Genomic DNA, 20,587 nt, shown 5'->3' with positions numbered 1-20,587 from the left:
CAGGAGCAGGATTCCCACGCAGGAAAGGGAGTGCATCTTTCAGGCATGCACTCACCTTTCCAATCCCCGTGGGTGGAGTATGCTCTGATCTGTGTTTCTCTGACTCTTTTTGCTGTTATTCAGTGCTGTGACTAAGGTCTATATCAGCTTTTTTTCTTATCTCTGCAGAAGGCCTAATCTTCAAAATGGTTTTGCTGTTTTGTTAGTTTTCTTTGAAAATGAAAGTATTAGGAGACCGGTTGCTAGTTTATATACAGAGGAGCCTGCTTCCTGTGGGTAACACACTATACTGAGGATGTGTGAGGGCTTTTGTTGTGTTTCTGCCATGTCTTTATTGCTGTGCTCTCTCCCTGTGGCTGTGTAATTGTAAAAGGCAATCTGCTTTAGGTCCTCTTTTTCACAAATCCAAGTAACTTGTGCCCATCATTCTGCCTTTGTCTGCGGGTTTCTTAACAAGTTATGTGTTCCTAGAACCTCAGAACGGCCTCTAACCAGAAGTGCTTGAACTCAGAACTGGTCAGGTTGGCAGTGTGAGTTTGGAGGGACTCAGGGTGTTCTCTGAATGCCCTTGGTCTGTCTCTTGTAAAGGGCCATTCCAATCCCATCTGAAGTGCCACAGCTGTGAGTCTGTTTGTCATTCAGTGCAGAAAAAGTGTTATGTCCCTTATGATGAGAAAGCCCATGAACTTCAACTACAAATCATTTGAACGGCGAAATCCTAAGCCCATGGAAAGGATGTGCAAATCTTAAACTTCACGTGATTCCCTCAAATCTTCACAGCCTTTTCCGACCTCAGGGAGAAACCAAAACAGAATATGCCCCAGACAGCACAGTCTGGCCCATAGGACCAGCCATTTGAATGGCAGTGAAGTTTCTCATTAAACTTGTGACCCAAACATTGGAAAATATGCCCTGCATGATTTATCTTTTGGTTACTCGCATTGTTCAGAAGGGAAGTTGTCCCATTAGATGGCACAGTAATTCCTCCTGGCTTTCTGTAAGTAAGTTCATATCTTACCTCAATGATTGCCCCTTCTCCAAAACCTTTCTGTCTTGTCTATTGTCAAAGGTATTGTTTGTTGATTGCCAATTTCTTTTAGTAAATTTAGTGGAGAGCCAATCACAAAAAATTAGGTGGGCTGTAGTAGTAGCACTATGTTTGATTGTCGTCCTTTGGAATTAATATTCCAGAAATGCTGTTTTAGTGGTTGTAGTGCTTAGTGACTGGGCAGAAGCTTTTAATGAGATAACATTGCTCCAGTTGGGACCAGTAGGGCTTGGAAAGGACGAGTTGTTAGGCAGTATTTGCAAGGGGTGGCCTGAACACTTTTATTGTCCAGGCAATTTTGGATCAGTCAGTCAGATTTCTGCATTGACCTATAAAATTTTACTGGTATTAAATACCCATCTGAGTTCTGGTAGCATGATAAATCTGGAGCACTCTAATGGACTTTTAAAATATATGTGATGCATAACAAAGTGTTGCCTTCCCCCTCAGTTATTTGTAAAATCTTTTGCATTCTTAGTAAATGTACCCTTGAGAGATTAGCTGAAGCCCATATTTTTCCTGTGGGAGATGGTGGAAGGAATTGAATGGAAGCATTAGTCTGAGTTGCAAAAAATAACCAGTTGATCAAACTGAACAAAAGTGGCCATATTTAATCCTGACTAATTCCCCAGTGCTAGTACAACCATTCCGTGTGCTAGGTGGAGCTAGTATGACATTTTTAAGGCAGCAATAGAGAAAAACAGTCCTGCTATAAAAGGACAATGTGTTTATATATTTCAGATCACTCACTACTAAAATTAATGATAGGTTTCACCCTTCTGCCAAAGCTTCTTTGTAATTTTCTTTTCAGTCCCAGTTCAGATAAACCTTTTTAGAGCTCCTGGGTTAATGTGTTCAGGCTGAGCAATCACAGTGCACCAGTGAGTGTCCTGCAAAGGGGCTGGGACACAGAATGCTGCTCTGGCCAGCTGGAAGGTGCTGAACCAACACCTCAGCCCACGGCTGGAACAGGAGCTGTGGCATCCCAGCAGCCCAGGACAGGGAGTGTGTGTGCTTGGACAGCAGAGAGCTCAGGACACCACGTGCTGTATCAGTGCACTGACCACTGGGCTCCTCTCCAGTGTTTTCCCAACCCTCACTCTGTTACCCACTGGCTAAGAGAGAGTGTGAAACAGGAGCAGAAGGGAGGACAGGGGCCCCACAGCGTATCATGGGTGCAGAAAGGGACAGCGTCATCTCCCTGTTCTCCAGAAAGGCCCTTGGGGCCACAGGAGCTCTTGGAATTCCTGGGGAAACTGCAGAGCTGTCCCCAGCTGTCCGAGTTAGGACAAGGCTGAGGTGAGGCTTGCTGAGCCATTTCAGAACAAGGTTTTTGACAGCTGCTGTATAAGAAACCTCCTCTTCAGCCCAGCATGAGCAAGTCTCCTTTCTCTGCTGTGGTTTGTCAGTTGTGATATCTCACTCCTCTTTCACTTTCTCAGCTGGGGTTTTCGAACCTTGCAGGTTTGAATTGTGAGGAACGAGACAACTCTTAGAAGAGAATAACTGACTGTTTTGTGCTTTGACTCCATCAGGTGATGCCTGAAGCATGGAGAAGCTCATGCTGCAGCTGAGAAACAGAGAGACACCCCCAATTCAAATTCCCAATGCAGTTTTGTGTGAAAAGAAGGCTCAGTGCTTCCACAGTCCCCTAACAGCTTTTTGGTGCTAACATTGGTTCTCTTTCCACAAGTGCTAATATGTGAGGCCCTGCACATGGAAATTTTTGTAACTGGTATTTAGGACAGTGGAGTCCCAGGGAAGGGATGCTGCATCTGGGAGCAGCAGGGTAGGCAACAGCAAGGCAAAGGAAAGGTGGGGATTGTCCTGTGGGTGCATACCAGAGAGGCGGTCTCCAGAAGTGCAACAGGAAGGTGGAGGTGTGAATCTACTGGTTCTGTTGTTGCTTCCTGTGGACCTTTGAACAGAAACAATATTTATCAAACTCTGGCAAATGTGTGTGGTAGAATCCTTTCAGAATTCTTCCAAAACTGTATGAAAGTAAAACAGATATAAATAGAAAATTGAACTTGGCTGTGAAGTTTCATGAAATCTTTGATGAAAGGAAGAATTTCATTACAAAGAAAATCCCCAGAAAGAAGATGAGGTGGGGAGGGTGCCAGAAGGTGTCCCATGACTTTGGTGTGGCTCCCTGTGCCACTGGGTGCTGGGGTGCTCCCGTGGCTTTCTGGGTCCCGAGCCAGTGCAGCTCTGGTCCGATGTTGAAGACACATTTGACATTTGTTGAGCTCCTCATTTGACATTAAATAGCTACAGTGCATCTTCAAGACCTCTTCTCACAATATTTCCCTGATATTTGTGTGTCCCAGTTGAACACAGAGCTTGCTCATCATGGTTGCCTGGAGAGATCTTTCTGTTTTTGGAGTCTTTGTTGTTGCAGACAGATGCTGATGGGAACTAAGCTGCGCTGGCATTTTTCAGAGCACCTCCCAAATATGCATGGAATCTTGGGGCCATTTTAAAGAATGGGTTATGAACTTAAATGTTTAGCCCAAAATAACTCATCAGCCAGCACCAGAGGCGAGGGAGAACCCATGTTTCCCAGCTTCCCAGTAGCAATAAGCATTAGTTCCCTGTTTGCTCAGCAGAGAGACAAGGACCCTGGCACAGGAAAGTCAAGAGCTCTAAAAGTAGCATGTTCTTCCTACAACTTATCAGCTGTTCACAGCACATATGGCCAGAAAGGAAGCTTAAATAATTCAGTCTCACTCCTTTTTATCCCAGCTCAATTTAACCTAGCTGTCCTACAGTAAAGCTATTACCAGTGCTCACCTTCCTAAAATACTTCTAGCTTCACTTTGCCTGCACGAAGAAACTGGATCTACTTGTAGTTTGGGCGCTGATTCCATGTTTAATCATTCTTGCTGCATCTGAGCCTTAGGAGAGTTTGTCTTTCAATACCCAGGTGGTCACTTTGCTACAGGCTTTTTCTCTTTGCTACAGTCTCTCTTTGGCACCTTTTGGAGTTTTTTATTCATAGTTACTACCTTTCTTTCATTACTGAACCAGAAAGAAGCACCAGCAGTCAGAACCACAGTGCCCGACTTCTGAAGGATGATTTGTCTTCTTTGAGAACTCCATTTTGAGTAGATTGTTTTGTACTTGTAGATACCATAGTTGATTTTGGCTGTAGAGTTTGGCCCAGATGTCTCTGACTACAAAGGACATTAGTAGATATAAGATTATTATTAATTATTATGAATTATTCCTGTGGTCCTATTTTAATGTCTAATTTCTCAAATACATTTTATAATTTCAGAGAAATCAAGGCTGACTTCACAAAAGTAGTTCAAGTAGGAAGCCTTGATAAAGGTGAAACCAGCTAGCTTGTAAAAGGCCGCAGGGGGGACCTTATAATCCCCAGGCTGTCCAAACATGCTCTTTTGACTCTTTGCCAACACATTCATTGAATTCTGCAAACCTTGCTCACAGTGCAAATACTTCAATTTTTAAATCTCAGATACAAGGAGGGCTGTGGGATTCTAATGGCTAAATACAATAGAGTATTTTCAAGCACAACATAAATACTGATTTCAAACAAAACCAAACCTCGCAAAAAACCACAATACAATGCTGATATCTTGAAGATTCATAGTCAGTAATATCTGCCTCTAAATAGGCCAAGTCAAAAGAGTGGGTTTTTGTCTTGCAGATAGGGTGTTTGAAAGGGCATTTATGCCTCTGATGTCTGTAGCTTTTCCCTGCATCTCCTTAGGTAAACACTGCAGACTGGTTCTACGATGTTTCCCAGTGAGGTGCTGCAGTGTGGCTTCCTTGGATGCTAATGGTTTTTTTGAACTTCTGAAGTTTTTCCAATATAAATAAACCTCAGGACTGACAGCTCACCAGGTTAATGTGTGTGTGAGTGTTCAAAACTGTAAATGCTTTAGTTGCTCCTTTTGTTAAATTTGCTGGGAGGTAGTTTCTGAGCAAGCTGCATATTAAAGCTCGGTGCTGTTGCTTCCCAAACTCCATGCTCAGGTATTTGCTATTGCACCTCTCTTCTGGCTGGAACCCCTTCACTATCAACCCAGTGGTTCTGAATGCAGGCATCCCTGGGGTTATGGTAAGCACTCAGTAGCTGGTTATTGGTAGGGGCTGATAAGAAAAACTGGAGTGATTAGTGATGCAAAATGTTGGGAGCTGCTCTGGTGGGTAGCCAGGACAACAAGTTCAGGGAACGCTGGCATGGAAGGTTTGGCATATCCAAGAGACTCTGTAATTTATTTGTAGCCAAGAGCTTGTAGGGAGTACAGAATTGGGCATTACTCTTTACAGATTTTGGGTGTGTGTGTGAAATGTTCTTCTAAGAGAAGCTCTCACCATCTGCCAAATTTTTTTTCTTGGTCAAAATTTTCAGTTCATGGTCTGTAGAGGAGCTGTTCACTGGGCTGAGTATGGCTCTTACTGCATGCATCAAAAGTGGATGCAAGGCTCAGGAGGGACAATCTCCCTACCTGTTGCTTACCCAGGGAGTCCTGGCTTCTTCCAGTGCTGCTCTTGCCATCGTTATCTGCAGAAGTTCAGGTTCTTGCCTGTGCCATGTATGGGTTGCCCAATGCAGTTGCTTCAGTGCATGAAGTGCACAAGTAAAACTCCAGGCACCCCCATCACTCTCCAGACGGCTGAAATGATCATGCTGACATTGCTTTTCACACTGTACAGAGGCCCTTTCCTCCCACTTGTAAGGATTTTCTTATGTGTGACCTGAAGGGTGCACTGACAATAGATGTACGAATGGTTAACTTGATGTATGAATTGTTTACTTACCTGTGACAAACGAATGGTGATTTTTGCAACTTGGTAACAGCAGAGGACAAACCATTTCTTGGAAGATAGATTAGTCTTCATGCACTATATGAGTATAGTAGAAGAATAATTATAAAGAGAAGTTAGATGTTGAATTTCAGGAGTAGAGCATGGGAATTTTGTAACATGAAGAAGGTTGAGGTCAGTATTCCAGGATTTCTGAGCAGAGAGAGCCACAATATTTACAGGACCCATGTAAGTGGGTACAGCTTCATCATGCCAGGCCTCCATCTCTCTTGTTCCTGCTTGGTTTTATTGTTTTTTTCCAAAGTAGCCATTTAAAATAGTGCTGTTATTTTTATAAATCCCAGTAGGGTCAGCATGCTGGATGCTCTTGAATGTGCCTGCTGTCTGTTGGGTAGTTGCTTGTTTTGTGTGCACAGACACATCCACCACCTGAGAGCTCTGAGTTTCAAGAGGTTTTAGTGTTGTTATTCGTCAGGTATCACATAGCAATACACTTGAAAATATGTTTCTGAAAGTTGGGAATAATTATGGTCAGGTTTCTGACTTCCAAGGTTCTTTTTCTTTCTTTTTTATTTTTTTTTAACCCCCATTGTAATGGTGGCTGTGTTTCTTACAGTTTACATTTATTTATTATGGATTTAAAGCCTTTGATAAAGGTTGTTTTGCAGTGCTTTTCTTTTTGTGAAGGCCTGTGTTATCTAATTAGAATACATATATTTGGTGGAATATGCAGGTTAGTAGAACTGTGATGTGAATTTTGGGTCTTGCAGTTGTTTGCAGACATCTTTAATGATTCAGCTTTCTGTAGTATGACACTTCAAAATATGATGGCTTCCTTACGCTCAAATATTTTTTAGAATGCAGTCTCATATTACACTAAATCAAAAAAAAAAATCTACCCTTGCAAACGTGCATAATTTTTAGTGACAGATCTGGTATCTGACTGAAAGAGATGACCCTGCTGACCTGAGTTTCTCACTCCAAAACACTCTGTTGTACATGATGGAATAACTCAAATAAGCCTTTGATCTTATGCATTTAATAAGCAGTCATTTCCCCTGAATTTAGAGTTGGTTGGTCCATCAGGTCTTGCAGTTTAAAAAAGTAATAGTGCCTGTACATAGAATATTTCTACTGAGTGAGTTGCAGAGGATTGCCTTTTTTCAGGATAGATGCTTGTAGTGATGTGCTGGTAGTCACTGTGCTGTGTTTGCATACTAATCAATGAGCTCAGGAAGCATTGAACTTGAGAAATCCTCAGCTATCTTCTGTAGAACAAATTTGATCTTTGATACTCAAGGGAAAAACTTCAGGAGTATAAAGCTTTAAGTGTCTCTGCCTAGCATTTTGATTACTACTTATGCTTGTTTTGTAGGTCTGGTGTTAAAAAGGCTTTCTTTAAGATGTGCAGTGCTTAATAAAGACCATTTTGAGCTAATTCACCGTGGTATTTTTTGCACGAAGCTGCATGGCCCGGAAGCAGTGAAACATGCATTGCGCTCGTTTCATGAGGTGATCGTGTTTTAATGGCCCCTCTGTACCAGCACTACAGGGAAAGCAGGTGTTTGTCTTGCTGTGGTGCATGCTTGCCTCAGTGGTAACTCTGCTGGTTTTGTGTTAATGGTATACAGTCTGTACCTTCCCTTTCAGACTATTTTTCAGGAAAGCCTGAAGTTACAGGATGCTTAACTTACTTTTCACCGTAGTAATTTGTTTTGGCATTGTATGCTCAGGCTAAAATATCCACACTACTAATAGCTTGCCTCGCAGTGATGGGGGCAGGTATTGATCAGGTTAATTTTGGTGTCTCCATGGCCTTGGAGAATCAAAGGTGCTAACGGGTTGCTGTGTGACGCAAAGTGGCTTAACAAGGTTCAGGGCTTCACACCGTTTGGTCCTGCTCAGAAAAGCATGTTATCTATGGCAACAACTGCTACTGAGAAAAAAGTGAAGATTTATAATGGTGTAAATCACCTGTTTTGCTGACTTCTGAGGTTCAGATGCCAGCTGTTAGGGGGGCAAGGGAGGGAAAACCTTGATGTGGGCTGGACTTACGGGCACTGTTATTGTTGTATCTGTGCTGTGTCATGATGAAGGACAAACCAGAGTATCCCAAGGCACTCAGAAGAGGATATGAGGAGAACCAAAGAGAGAACATGTGGCATTGAGCTGGTGCACAGCCTGCTGGCCCAAGCCCTGGGGCAGGAGGGAGGTGGCTATTGCACCAGAAGCTACAGCCAGTCTAAGACCTGCTGGACTCATCACAGCTTTAGCACGTGTGGCATATTGGATTTCAGTGCCTCAGCTTGTGGCTGTGCACGAGGGATATCCTTGCTGTGTAACACCAAGGTGCAAAACTGCACCTGCTGCTGCTGTGGTCCTGGCCAGTATCTCCAGCAGGAACAGTGCCACTAATCTGACTCTCCTGCCAAGACCAGGAGAGGGGCACCATGCTCCTAGGCTATACCAAGCCCTCCTTGCCTGCTGGAGACAATGGCTGGTACCACGTGGGATTGAGTGGGGCAGTGGCCAGTCTGACCCATGTGTGGTTGGGATGCTGGTGGAGGTGCCACTGACAGGGGCTAGCACTTGGGCTGGGTGACAGGGGCTTGGTTTGGCTCCCTGGACAGTGGTGAAGGTGTGTCAGGCCTCACTCCCAGCCCCTGATGTAGGGACTCCTGCTAGCTGCCCCTTCAATTCCTGACTCCTGGGGTGCTCTCCTTCCCCACACCCAGACAGGGCTCCTGCCTGGGCTTCTTGGCTGCCTGCAGATGGGTGAGACGCTGGGTCTGAAGCTGTGGGCGTTCGCATTCTCAACAGGCACATGTGAGCAATGTGCCTTTAAGACTAGCAGGAGAGCAATAGTATCTCCCTCCCTCCTGTTAATTGTAGCATGTTTTCAGCCATGCTTTCCAGTCACATTCGCAGGCTGTGAGAGGGAGCAGTGCTGACGCTAGCCAGCCGAGTGCCACGCGGACGCTCCGTGCCTGCCCGCCGAGTGGGTGCCTGCAGGTGATGGGGCAGCGCCTGCGACCGCAGAGCTCTGTGCCAGGAGCAGGAGCCCTGCATGCCTGAGTTTGGGTGACACTGCTGGGCTTGCCACATCACTTGTGCTCCTCTCGTGTCCCTCACCTCCTCGCCTGCCCGGCCGTGGCCTCCAGCTGCAGGGTCAGACCTCTGGCCACCCTCCCATGTGAGCTACGAGCGGTGCTTTGCTGGAGCCTGGGGATCTGCAGTGGGTGATGCAGTGGGAACCGTGTGGTGCCTGGCTGGGGATGCTGTGGGCTGCTGTGGGAATGCCTGGCTCCCTGAGCACAAAGTGACTGCAACTAACACGAGGTTGGGACTACTTCTCGGAAGATGCCCTGCGAGTCTCCGGTCATTCCTCTCCGGCCTCACCGCAGAATATTTGGAGTTGCTAGCTTTCTTCTGCCGAGGGGGGAAAAAGGCAGAGGCCTCCAGAGGGTTAAGAGCATCTGCTTTTATGCCAAGTGTTTGAGCAGGAAATAATCTGCAGAGATACATGTGCAGCAATTCAACTGCTGCTGCTCTCTCAGGCTGCCGCTGCTGCAGTTCGGTGTGTGAGAGGAGCCGCGCTGCTCACAGAAGATGCTCTCTTGGCGTGTCCGAAGCTCCAGGCATGGCAGCAGAGCCCCGGCTGTCTGAGCTGGGGTAAACGTCTCCATCCAAGAGGAATTATGTTGACTTGCTGGCTCTGTCGGCTCACAGAGGTAGGTGCTGCTGCCTGTGCAATATGCCATGATCTTTGCCGGGGGGATACAGTCCTCTCCTCAGTCTGGGCTATAAAATTTTTTTTAATTTTCCATGGGAACAGGGCTTAATTTGCAGTCTGTAATGCCAGACAGAAAATATGTGTGTGATTTCTGTGTGTGCAGCAGGGAGGAGAGGGCAAAGGATACCTGAGTGATACCTTTTCTGATTGGCAATAAAGTTGTTGCACTTAATTGAAACAAACTACCCTCTGTCTCAGTGAAATGCACCTGGGAGCTTTTACTTCTTCCTGCTGTATGACCTTTCAATGAGGTTGGCTGCAGTATGCTGGGTTATGCTTCGGTTCAGAAACTGGGACACACTGCACTCTACAGGTCCCTTCATTCTGCTCCTGTGGATGAGGGGAGGACAGGGGGCACCCACACAGACAGGGAAAATGCTGCTGACAGGGAGCTGGTATGCTTTTGAGGAGTGAAATTACACTAAGAGGAAGAAAAAGGGTGCTCTTCCCTAAGGAAGAAGGAATGTTGAGGTCCTTAAGGGTTGATCTTGGTGTTCGTAAGTAGAGAAGGAAATCTGTTTTAGGAGCAGTCTGTGTATAAGTCTGGGGTTCACGTTTTGCTTTCACAGCTCCGTGGAGAGGAGTTTTGTTCAACTCTAACTACTTTACCACCCAGAATCTTTGCTTGAGGATTTTTTGCACCAATACCTGGGAGAAAAAAAATGTGTCAGTGCCATCAAATTTACTTAGGCTTGTTTAAAAAGTCGCCTTCTTGAGAAATCCCTAACAAAATCAGCAGCAGCTAATACTGTTACCTTCTCACCATCAGGGCATGCTTTTTTGGTTTGTCTTGAGACCTCCAGTGGGAGCTTTATTCTGTAAAGATTAATCTGAAGGGAAAGTTTCCAGTTTCCCTGGAAAAGCAGAGTGTTGGTCATTGGACACCTATTTGATTTTGTTGGCCTGGTTGACCCACATCTGTAGGTTTGCCTGTTGGCTGCTGAGCGCAGACCCTGCCAAGGAAACCTGGTTGTGCACAACAGGAAGGTGCTGCCTGAATCACTCACCTGCATCACATGGAGAGTGGTTCGTGTTTGTTTCTGGCATTGCAGAGCTATTGAGACAGCACAGCCAACAGTGCCATTGCTGTGTAACAGTTTCAGAAGTGTTTCTGTGGCATCCTGACAGAACAAATGTGTCATTCATAACTGCATCCTTCAAGAAAAAGAGCAGCACTGTCATCTGCGCTGTAAATCTCTTTAGTCACTTTCATTTTCTTTGCTCAGGTAGCAACACCTTCTTAATTGGAACGTGTTGCTACCTGAGCATTTTTGTCAGAGCATTTGTAATTGCCTCCTAAGGTTCCCCAGGGCTGTTGTGCTGTGTTTGACTCAACATTGACATCTCTCATAGGGAAATCTGGAGTAGAATCCACCCCCCCCTTTTTTTTTTTTTTTCCCCTGTAACTCAGGCCCAAATGCAGGCAAGAACATGTTTCCTTTTTTGCAAGAACAGAACTCTTGTCCATCCTGCTCTGGGATCCTGTAGAGAAGACCTCTTCTGCTGTGCAAGACCTCTGTGTTGGAGGTGGAGAAGCAGAAGTGGGTCTGGTGGGTTTGTTGTTGTATATGAATCAAGAAGCCACAATCCCTGCTAGGGATGGAGGCTGTGATGACACCTGGGAAGTATCTACTCCTCTCTGTCCTGAGAAAGAGGATCCCTTCTTACCCACATACTAGATCCCCAGTGCTCCATAGCAACAGGTATTTCTCCTACAAAGAAGAGAAAAATCTCCTGGCTTCACTTGGAGTGGTGAAAACACAAATGTAGGAACATTCAGTGGAGTCTCACCAGTGTAGAATTGGTGTAAGGTCATCTGAATGACTTCTTTCTATAACAGCACTTATAGAAGGTGGTGAGCATTAAGTAGCACCATTGCCTGTGCAGGAAGCACTAGAAAAGAATATATATTAGTCATCCCATTTACTGCTGTTTGCACACAGACAGAATGGTGATTTGAACTGGCTGAATCAGAGCAAAATGGTTCTCAAACATGATTTCTAAATTCAGAATTAGTTTGGGCGCTTGCTGGCCAGCAACTATTTTGGTCATCTTTGTGCCTCTATTCTAGCAAGTGTCTTTTTCAAAAGTTACTTTTACAAAAAACAGCAAAAAAGTTAGGGTGTATTTCCAGGTGATGTGTTTTGAAGAAGTGAATGGGAATATGTTCCTTACAGCCCTACTTGTATCCGCTCAGGAAATCAAACACGTACACTTGAACCACTGATTATTTCTGAGCAGCCTTTCTGGTCAGCAATGAAGTTCTGCTTTAAACTCTAACTATGTGGAAGTTGAGAGCTATTTGTTAGAGTTAATTTTTAAAGTTGTAATCAATAAAATGGGGAGTGGCCAGCACTTTGTGTCACACACACTGTACTGATCACCTTCCTCTACCTGGCAGTCACATTCTGCCCACCCTGGAGTGTGAGGACAGGGACTTCCTGCTGTGCCCCCTGGCAACAAGGGGCTAAACTTGATGTTCTTATGGGTCCAGTGGTGACCTGGAAGCAGAGATGCTGAGACCTCTGCAGGTCTGCCCTTTTGGAGACAATGCCTGGCCTTATCCATTAGGTCCTCTGCCTGCTGAGCCATGCTGGAATAGGGCCAGTCATATGCTGCTTGTCAGTGACAGGTGGTGTAGGAGATGGGTAACAGGGCAAAGAAATAGCTCTTTGCTAGGGGGTGATTCCCCTGGTTTCTCTAAGGATTTAAACAAAAGCCTGTCTTTAGGTGCCTGCACTCTTTCAGCAACCATCGCATTTTTATGGTTTGTATGCTGCTTGTAAACCAGCTACAGGTGACTAAAGCCTGTGGTCCAGAAACTGTTGAGTTGGAGATAAAACTGTTCCTTTCTGATAGTGCCTGGAGTGTCTTTAAGAGACTGTGCTACTGCATTTGGAATCTATCTGGCTTTGTACCACTTATAAAATGCATTCACGGTAGGTGGTGGCATCAGTCTCCTCTTAGTGAATGCAGATATTTATATTATGCAAAAGGTTTTCTCACTTTGCTGCATTCAGATGATGACTGGAGATATCATTCTTGTTAGATAAAAAAACTGGGTCTGACTCTAGAGGTGAATTCAAAGAGCAATTTCTATTTAATATATATAGCAACAAATAGGAACAAAGCTGCTTAAAGTGTGCTTTAATGATGAATCATTATATTGCTCTCACCAGTCTGAAAGGCAATAAAAGTAAAAATGGAGTGCTAGGATTTAGCTGCTTAGAAAATGTACAGAAAGGGACCTGTATTGTTGAGAGGGCTTTACACCACATCAAAGAAATGTTTTGAGGTGCAAAATTATTAAGCAACTTCCCACCCCAAAGATGAGGCAGTTGCTCTCTATTGTTTAGTGTTCCAGAAGGTCCTTTTCTTTGGTTGTTAGTCACTTTCAATAATTTACTATTTGTTTTTTTTAAACCCTGACTGATTTCCCCCATCTCTGGATCAGGACAGATGCTGTCATAATGCTTCTTTGATACCATAATTTTTATTACCAATCCTAATTAAATGCTGTAACTTCTGAAAATCAGATTAATTTGAACCATCAGCCCAGTGTAAATGCTGCTATCATCAGAGATCATAAAATGTTCAAGGCACCATAATTCTACTACATAGCTGCAGTGGCAAGTGTCCAAGGATCTGGCTACCTTTTTTCAGCTGACATGGACTGAAATGTGTGCGCTTCTGAGCAGTGCAGCATGAATAGAAATTATATGTTCCTCAGCTGTTGAATTGCACATTCTAGCCATAAGTCAACAAACATTAGAGAAATGACATCACCCCCCCATCACTATAATACTCCTTCCACGATATAAATATTGTATGAATTCTGTGGTTTCTGCATAATCGATAAAGGGGAAAGTAGAGGTGGGAGGTTGTTGTACAGCAAAGGTGCAGTTTATTGGTGAGCCAGGATGTGATATGGGTTAGCCCCTCTGCCAGCCAAGATTTTCCCATCCTCGGGCCATGGTCGATGAATTCAAGTTGCACAGTAACTACTTCAGCTTATTTGCTCTGCAGCTAGGACACACACTGATCATCACTTTGGTCTTCTGGACAGCAGGACATGTTCTGGTAACTTGGTTCCTTTATAACCAATTTCTGTATTTTGGATTTTTTTTCCCCTTCATAGATACTAGGTAACAAGTAATACATTTTGATTCCAGCTCAAGCAGTGGTAAAATTGGTCTCCCTGCTCTGTCCCAGCTTTATTTCTTAGGTGTGACAGCATGGAAGATCTCACTGGTCATTACATATATAATTACCTGGCACTGACAGACAGAAGGCATTAATCTGATGGTGCAAGGATTTATGTTGGAGCTTCATGTTTAGATTTTCTTCGCAGCAGAGAAAAAAGCAGTCGGAGGGAACCATTACCCTTGTACAGCAAGATGAGATGAATTGCAGGCTGGAAATGCCCACTCCTCTCCAATCCCATGGGTGGAGCCTGCGTGACTGGTCCGGGGGTGGGTGTGGGGGTGGCAGCAGCAGTGGATGAGATGAACCCCACCCCGCAACAGCAGCTGGGCTCAGTCCACATTCAGCAAACCACCAGCGCCACCTGGGATGCTCCAGGCTCCTTTGAAGGGTTCGCTGGAGGATCTGACCCTGCAGATTTAACTCTGCCTTGCTGACTTGAGTCATTTTTGTCAGTCCATGTGATGGAGTGGGACTGTGAAGCGTGTGCTGCTGTTTGCTCCTGAGCATCCCAAGAGCAGATGCCAGTATGTTTCTGCTCACTGGGACCCGATATTGCTACTTGATTCTATAAACCCTCTCTTTGATTGGCACTGCAAGTTGTGCTTGCCCCCCTCCTATTAAATAGCAGTTATATCTGCCAGACTGGTACGTTCCAGGCTTTATGGTGAAAGCAAAGTGGGAAAATCTGTGTCACTGTAGAGACTGGTGTGGAGAATACGTGTTTGTGTCAGTGGGTGTTGTGGATCTTCTGCTTCTGCCCACTTCTCAGCACCTTGATTGTATGCAGGCAATTACTGCTGCAGAGAGAAGACCAGCAGAGTGAGATTTGTCCCATAAAGAATTTTATATTTGAGATTTACCCAACAGGCTGGTTTCAGCCAAAATGTGGATTTTTGAGTGTGTTTTCATTCCAGGAATTGCAGCATTTGACCACAATTTTTCTTTTTCAGCATATGTGACATTCAGGATGCTCTGGGCAGATATGTATGATTTTAGAACAGCTATTGCTTGCAAAGGAAACAAAAAATAAAATGCAGAAGCATATTAATTATCCCCACTTTAATATATACAATGGTTTGCACACAGTTATTGTGGACACTGTTATGTGGAAGACTGTAATGTTAACATTTCTACTGGGGGCTACTGTAGGTCTACCGAAACTCTTACAGTTATGGATTAAATTTAATACACACTCCCTTTGAAGAAGCCTGTATTTTTATATTTTATGGTACCCAGTGCTATGTGCTTGGCTTGCAACAATAAAATAGCTGAATGCTGGAATAAATGTACCAAATGGCTCTCTTGTCTCGATAACGTACCTGCTTTTGAATGTTAATCATCACATTCTCTATTTTCTACAACTATGTGCAAATACCAAACCTCATGTAAGCAAGTAAGTCTGAGCACTGTAGTGTGACTATGGCAAATATTCTCTAGCAGTCCTCAGTTCTGTAATGCATACATGATCCTTGGGATCATCCTGATGACACAGGCTACAGAAAATTTCACCCAGAAACTTCTCCTTGCCTTTCAGAGGAATATTCAGGCTTATTTAAAGAGTGCAGATAACTGGAGCTCAAAGGTGTCCTCAGGGTAGTTGTTTTGATGAGTAATTATTTCTAGTGATTTATAAAATAATAAATCCAATCTGTTTATTTTCTTGTTCCATAAGTTGAATCATCTTCATCCTTTGTCTGCTTAATTAAGGAGCCTGCTGGTAATGCAAATCATTTCCCACGATGTGGACAAATCATTATTCAGCCTTCTTTTTGCTGGAGAGATCATATAATTTAAACCCTTTCCACACAATCTGTTTCCAGGCAGTTAAATTCTATGCATTTCTCTGTGTTTTTCAGCATCTTTTTGAGCTGTGGACATTAGAGGTGGCTGCTCTGGGACGGCAGAATGCCAGATTTTAATAATATTCTCACTAGCACCTTACATAGAAACAACATCACCTTTCTAACCTTGCTTCTCTTCAAACATCTAAATGTGTCATTAGATCCTGTAGCTCCACAATGGCCCTGGGACTTTGTGTTCCATTTATCTGCCCTGACTCCAAAATATATTTTTAATTCTCCAACTTTCAACATAACTGTTCCCCCTTCTGTAAGTGGAGTAGATCCTTCCCCACTGAATTCTTTGACCCTAGAGAAGTAGACTTATGCTTTTCTCTGTTGCAGTGTCTGATCTCTGATAGGGCTGGACATATGGAGAAGACTGAGTTGTTTGATTGTGCTTGTCTAGGTTTGGCAATATTTATCACTTAAGCCAGTTCTGAGTTGCATTGGGCTGTGAAAGTTGTCTCTGCAGGCCCAGTTAAAAGCACTTTCATTCACTGATGGTTCCTCATTAAAATTACATCTTGTCAATTATCAATGATTTTTAAAGTGTGCCGTAGTAATTTCAGGTAATGATATTCTTACAGTCAGTGTGTGGTGTGTCACTGAGCTGTTTGCAAAAAACAAGTTTGCAGTGCTGGCACAGCTGCTCTTCCCCCCCTTTATTAAGTAGATTAAAACATTTCAGGATTATTCAAAAGGCTGATTGAGGTTCCCATCACATGCAGGTGCAGGAGGCCCCGCAGTCACAGTGATTTCTGTTCCTTTCAGGTTCAGCTTCCTGGTGGCCACTGGGTGATGTTTTCCAGGAGAGTCTGAACAGGTTTCTGTTGCTGTTGAGGAATTCATAAAATCCATGACAAAGCAAATACAAAATTGGTTTTTGAGCGCTCTTGTTTTGCCATACTTTTTGTTGGTTCTGGGATTTCTGCTGGTTTTTAATTTAAGTACTTTTTTCTTTATTCCTTAGGAGTTCAGTCCTCTAGCAATTGCTCTGTGATGCTGCTTTGGGTCTCATGTCCAGGTGACCACTTACAATTGCAGGACTAATATTTGTGGCCCCCCAAAAATGCTCCTGTCCAGGTCTTTGCCTCGTCTGTGTCTTTTCCTTAGCTTGATCATCTTTTTCCATTGTTCTGCCCTTGAGGTACTTCCCTTCTAGCAGGAATATGGAGTAAAATCTTTCCTTTTCCAACCACTGGGGTGTTGTTTTGTATTTCTTATCCCCTCAGTGCTCACCCTGGCATTTATTATTTATTTAGCACCCCTTGACCTCATCTCTGAGACTCTATGATTCCACCTTGATTACTTCTTCCTCTTTCTTTTTGCCACCTTCATTTTTTTACAGTTTTTTCTTGAACAGTCCATTTGTTTCCTTGACACTAACAATTACTGACAGCCTGGTATGCTGTCTCCAACAGTGGCAAATAGCAGATGCTTAGAGAATAATGTAAAAAGCAGGGTGAGAATATAATAATCCTAATATATCCTGGCAGCAGTGATCAACGTCACGTCTGCCTGACTGTTGTGAATGTGTTTCAGCACAGCCCAGTGGGGACTATGCCTAACACTATGCGGGTGAGGAAAGGATAATTTTACAAGATGGCAAATTTTCTTGTGTAACTGCCTCTTTCCAGAAGTGCTGGCCTTTTCTTGTGCCACTGCTTTGCTTAGCTTATCACAAACAGCCACATACTTGTTTCTGAGCCAGTCCTGAGGTTTATTCGCAGGACTCCTCGTACCTGATCAAGTAGGAGCTTGTGTTCTCTCCCTTTGGTCTCCTTGACATGGTTGCAATGTGGCAAGATGAAGGCAGAAGTCCTTGTATTTGGTTATGAGCCTTTATATGATTGTGCTTCTTGACAGATTCCTCTGGTGTTCAAGTTCTGACTAGTTGCAATGCAATCTGATAAGTGTCATGCTGAAAATCTGTGAAAATCATGGCCACATAGGCAAGGAAGGGACCCAAAGCAGTAGGAGAAGTTATATGGAGGGTTTGGGGGGGCTGTTCTCTCTGCATCTTCATGGTTGCTTTGGGGTTCATTCTTTCTTTACAGATTATTTGTTTTCTCCAGCATTCCTTCAAATCTGAAACAAGGCCTGAACTGTGTGAAGCAGGTAGAAAGATGTATTTCTATTTTTTAAATGTTAGGTTTGAAGTTGCATTTAAAAATACCTCTGTTAGTATGAAGAATATACTACCCAGGGCACTGAGCAGCTGAATGAATGACGTTGCAAGTGTTAGACTTTTAGCTCCTAGTCCTTCAGCTGAAGCTTCCTCTGCTACCATCACTGCTCCAGTATCCAACACAATAGTTTGATTTATCCTCACCTGATGGTCAGCTTGACTGACAGAATTATTTTCAGAGTTGTAGTTTCTTCACATGATATATTTTCTTTTGTGGTTATTACTTTGTACGCTACCCACAAAATTTTTGGAGGAGTCCTTGGAACTTCTCTAGGACAATATATAAAGGGCCAGTGGGAAGACAGGAGCATTTTATTGGCATGACTGGTCATCAGCAGCCAGCTCTTTGCTGTTTGACCTCACCAGTAAGGATAAGGGTTCTTCTGTTCACAGAGGTGAGTCCGTACGTCCCTACAGCTCGAACTGCTCCAGTGCATGCCATGTGATTGTTGAATAAGACTGGGCATGATTCTTCCTGTCTATTTTTTCCCCTCTCCTTCCAGAAGCAGAGTGCCTCTGGTGAGCTGTGCCAAGTGATGCCTGCAGTGGCTGTAGAAGATGTTCAGAACAGGGTGAGGCACACAATGTGCCTTTCCCAGACAGAGGTTTCCAACTTTGTGCAAAGTTGTGCGTGCCAGAGCTCAGGAGAGTGCACATACGCAAATTATCTTGTTAGAAATTCAGGGCAGAAAGGCACATAGCTCCTTTGCTGCCACAGGGAACTGTATCTAGAGATTCAGGGTGGAAATATGCCTCCTGATACATGTTTTAGTTCTGTATAAATCATCTGTAAGTATAGCTCACTCTATTCATTTAGCTGGTGACAGTGTTATTTAGGGGTGATATGAAGCAGTCACAAAGTAATAAGGACTGCCTGAGAAGAAAATATGTGCTGAAGCTCTTAGGTGTAATGCTAATTTAAATAAAACATGGGCTCTATTGGGGCTGAAGAATATTTCTCCTAGAAATCTTAATAATATTTAAGCCATGGATGCTTAAAAGTTGGTTTTCTTCAAAATGAAGATGCCATGATTACTTAGGAATGTTTAGGCTCCTTTTTAGGTTGAGTTGATTCATTCTGTTCTTAAAAGAGTGTTTTATTGGTGTCTTAGCAGTAGGGACACCTGTGCTCATCTAATGTATGCAAATGCATCCAGCAGCCTATACCCCTAACCACGATGGAAAGCACGGAGAAGGACTGCTCATCATGCTGCCAAGTCAGACCATGCTTCAAGTTAGGCTGATGAGCAAGGGCATGTTAAGCAGGTATTGCTTTAATGATTGTTTATGCAGATACGGTGCATAGAAAAAGAATGTGTCTCTTTGTAAAAGCTGAACAAAAAGAAATGTTGCAAAAAGAAATTTCAAAATTTTACATTAAGCCAAATTATAAATATGCTAAAGGTAATAGCCATTCTACCTGGGAGGTGTTTATTGCCTCCACTCTTTATTTCTCTGAAAGTTATTCATTGTGTGGACATTATGCTGTAAAATCCTTTACTGAAGTGATAACCTTGTGCTACTTGCAAACAAAATTTGGTTAAATTGGAGTTATTGCTGCTATCTCGCAATGCAGATTCTTTCTAGCTGTTGTGTAAAAATGAGAACGAACAAGTCTTACTATCTCTAAGTATTAATTTATAAATATTAAAAGATAGGTGTGCATTTTTTAATGCTAGATGACTGGAATTTGGGTTGGAGCATCGTTATGAAAAGAGGTTTTTATGCTGACTGTTGAGGAACACATCTGGAGCAGGAAGCTCCCCGTGCAGCTGCAGTGAGAGCTGCAGGTTGTGCCCTGGGTGGGGGAAATGGCTGGAGCCCCCGGCAAGGGGCTGGGAAGCAGCACTGACCCTTCATCTGACAAAGGACACTGGGGGATGGCCAGGCACCCTGAGACTCTGCAGGAGCTGGTGAACAGCAGCAAGACCCCAGACTCAGTGTCACCTTGGAATGGGTGCACAGACTGTGAGGGCATAAAAGCTTGGGGTCCCACCCTGGAGGCACCAGCTCCAGCAGTTATGATGTCCTGCCCCATGATTAAATGATTTAAAAGAACCAGGTGCCTGGGACTCTCTTATGGGACACCTGGGGTCAAGCCAGTGAGGGAAACCTGTCTGTGTGAGTGTGGGGTGTGCAGGGAGACAAACAGGGACCCAGTGGGTCACTGGAGCTGCCACTGCAAAGGGGCTTTGGTCCCAGCAGTGACAGTCCGGGGTGGTGTGAGTGTGACCCCAGGAGTGGCATCTGAATGGTCAGACAGGCCCTGACTTCATCAGGCCATGGGAGTGCTTGATGAAGTCCTCTTCTCAGCCTGAGGATCAGTATTGTTTTTCCAGAGTGAGATGAAATTCTTTAGTCTGTGGCGAGCCCTGAAAGTAATAGATGCTATTAACAGGAGATTTAAACTTTGTCCCTGTCCTCTGCTGGCTGCAGATTTTATGATAGTTCTCTTTTTATTTCTCCCATTTGTGTTGTATGGTTTGTGTTGCTTTAATCTGTCAAAGTAGGCTGGAGAAACTTGGACTTCCAACTAATTTTCTGAAGAGCTGCAATGGATAAGGTATGGCTTCCCTTGGCTCTTTCATCTGTGGCAGGGCAAATACTATGTCTGCCTGCTGCACTTCAGTGAAATCTCCTGTGGGTTGGGAAACAGAAGGTGTGAACACTGTGTTAATGACGCTAATTTGGGAGAAGAGATACCCAGGAGGGCG

General features: G+C 44.0%; 1 protein-coding gene across 3 annotated transcripts in view; it reads left to right on the top strand.

Moving 5' to 3' along the window:
* HTR2C (5-hydroxytryptamine receptor 2C) overlaps positions 1-20,587 on the top strand; it is a 266,502-nt gene that overhangs the window by 42,948 nt on the left and 202,967 nt on the right. Inside the window, exon 1 of one of the 3 annotated variants that reach the window (XM_017737612.1) lies at positions 8,738-9,576. The exons of 1 other annotated variant lie outside the window; for it this stretch is intronic. The gene's annotated coding sequence lies outside the window, so the exon portion shown is untranslated. Of the gene's footprint in view, positions 1-8,737; positions 9,577-20,587 lie in introns of those variants that run through there. One more of the 3 variants, XM_008636162.2, reaches the window with a different exon arrangement.

Source organism: Corvus brachyrhynchos, unplaced genomic scaffold, assembly GCF_000691975.1.
Source record: "Corvus brachyrhynchos isolate BGI_N302 unplaced genomic scaffold, ASM69197v1 scaffold346, whole genome shotgun sequence".
NCBI lineage: Eukaryota > Metazoa > Chordata > Aves > Passeriformes > Corvidae > Corvus > Corvus brachyrhynchos.
The sequence above is the reverse complement of the archived record's forward strand: the minus strand, read 5'-3'. Positions and strand labels throughout refer to the sequence as shown.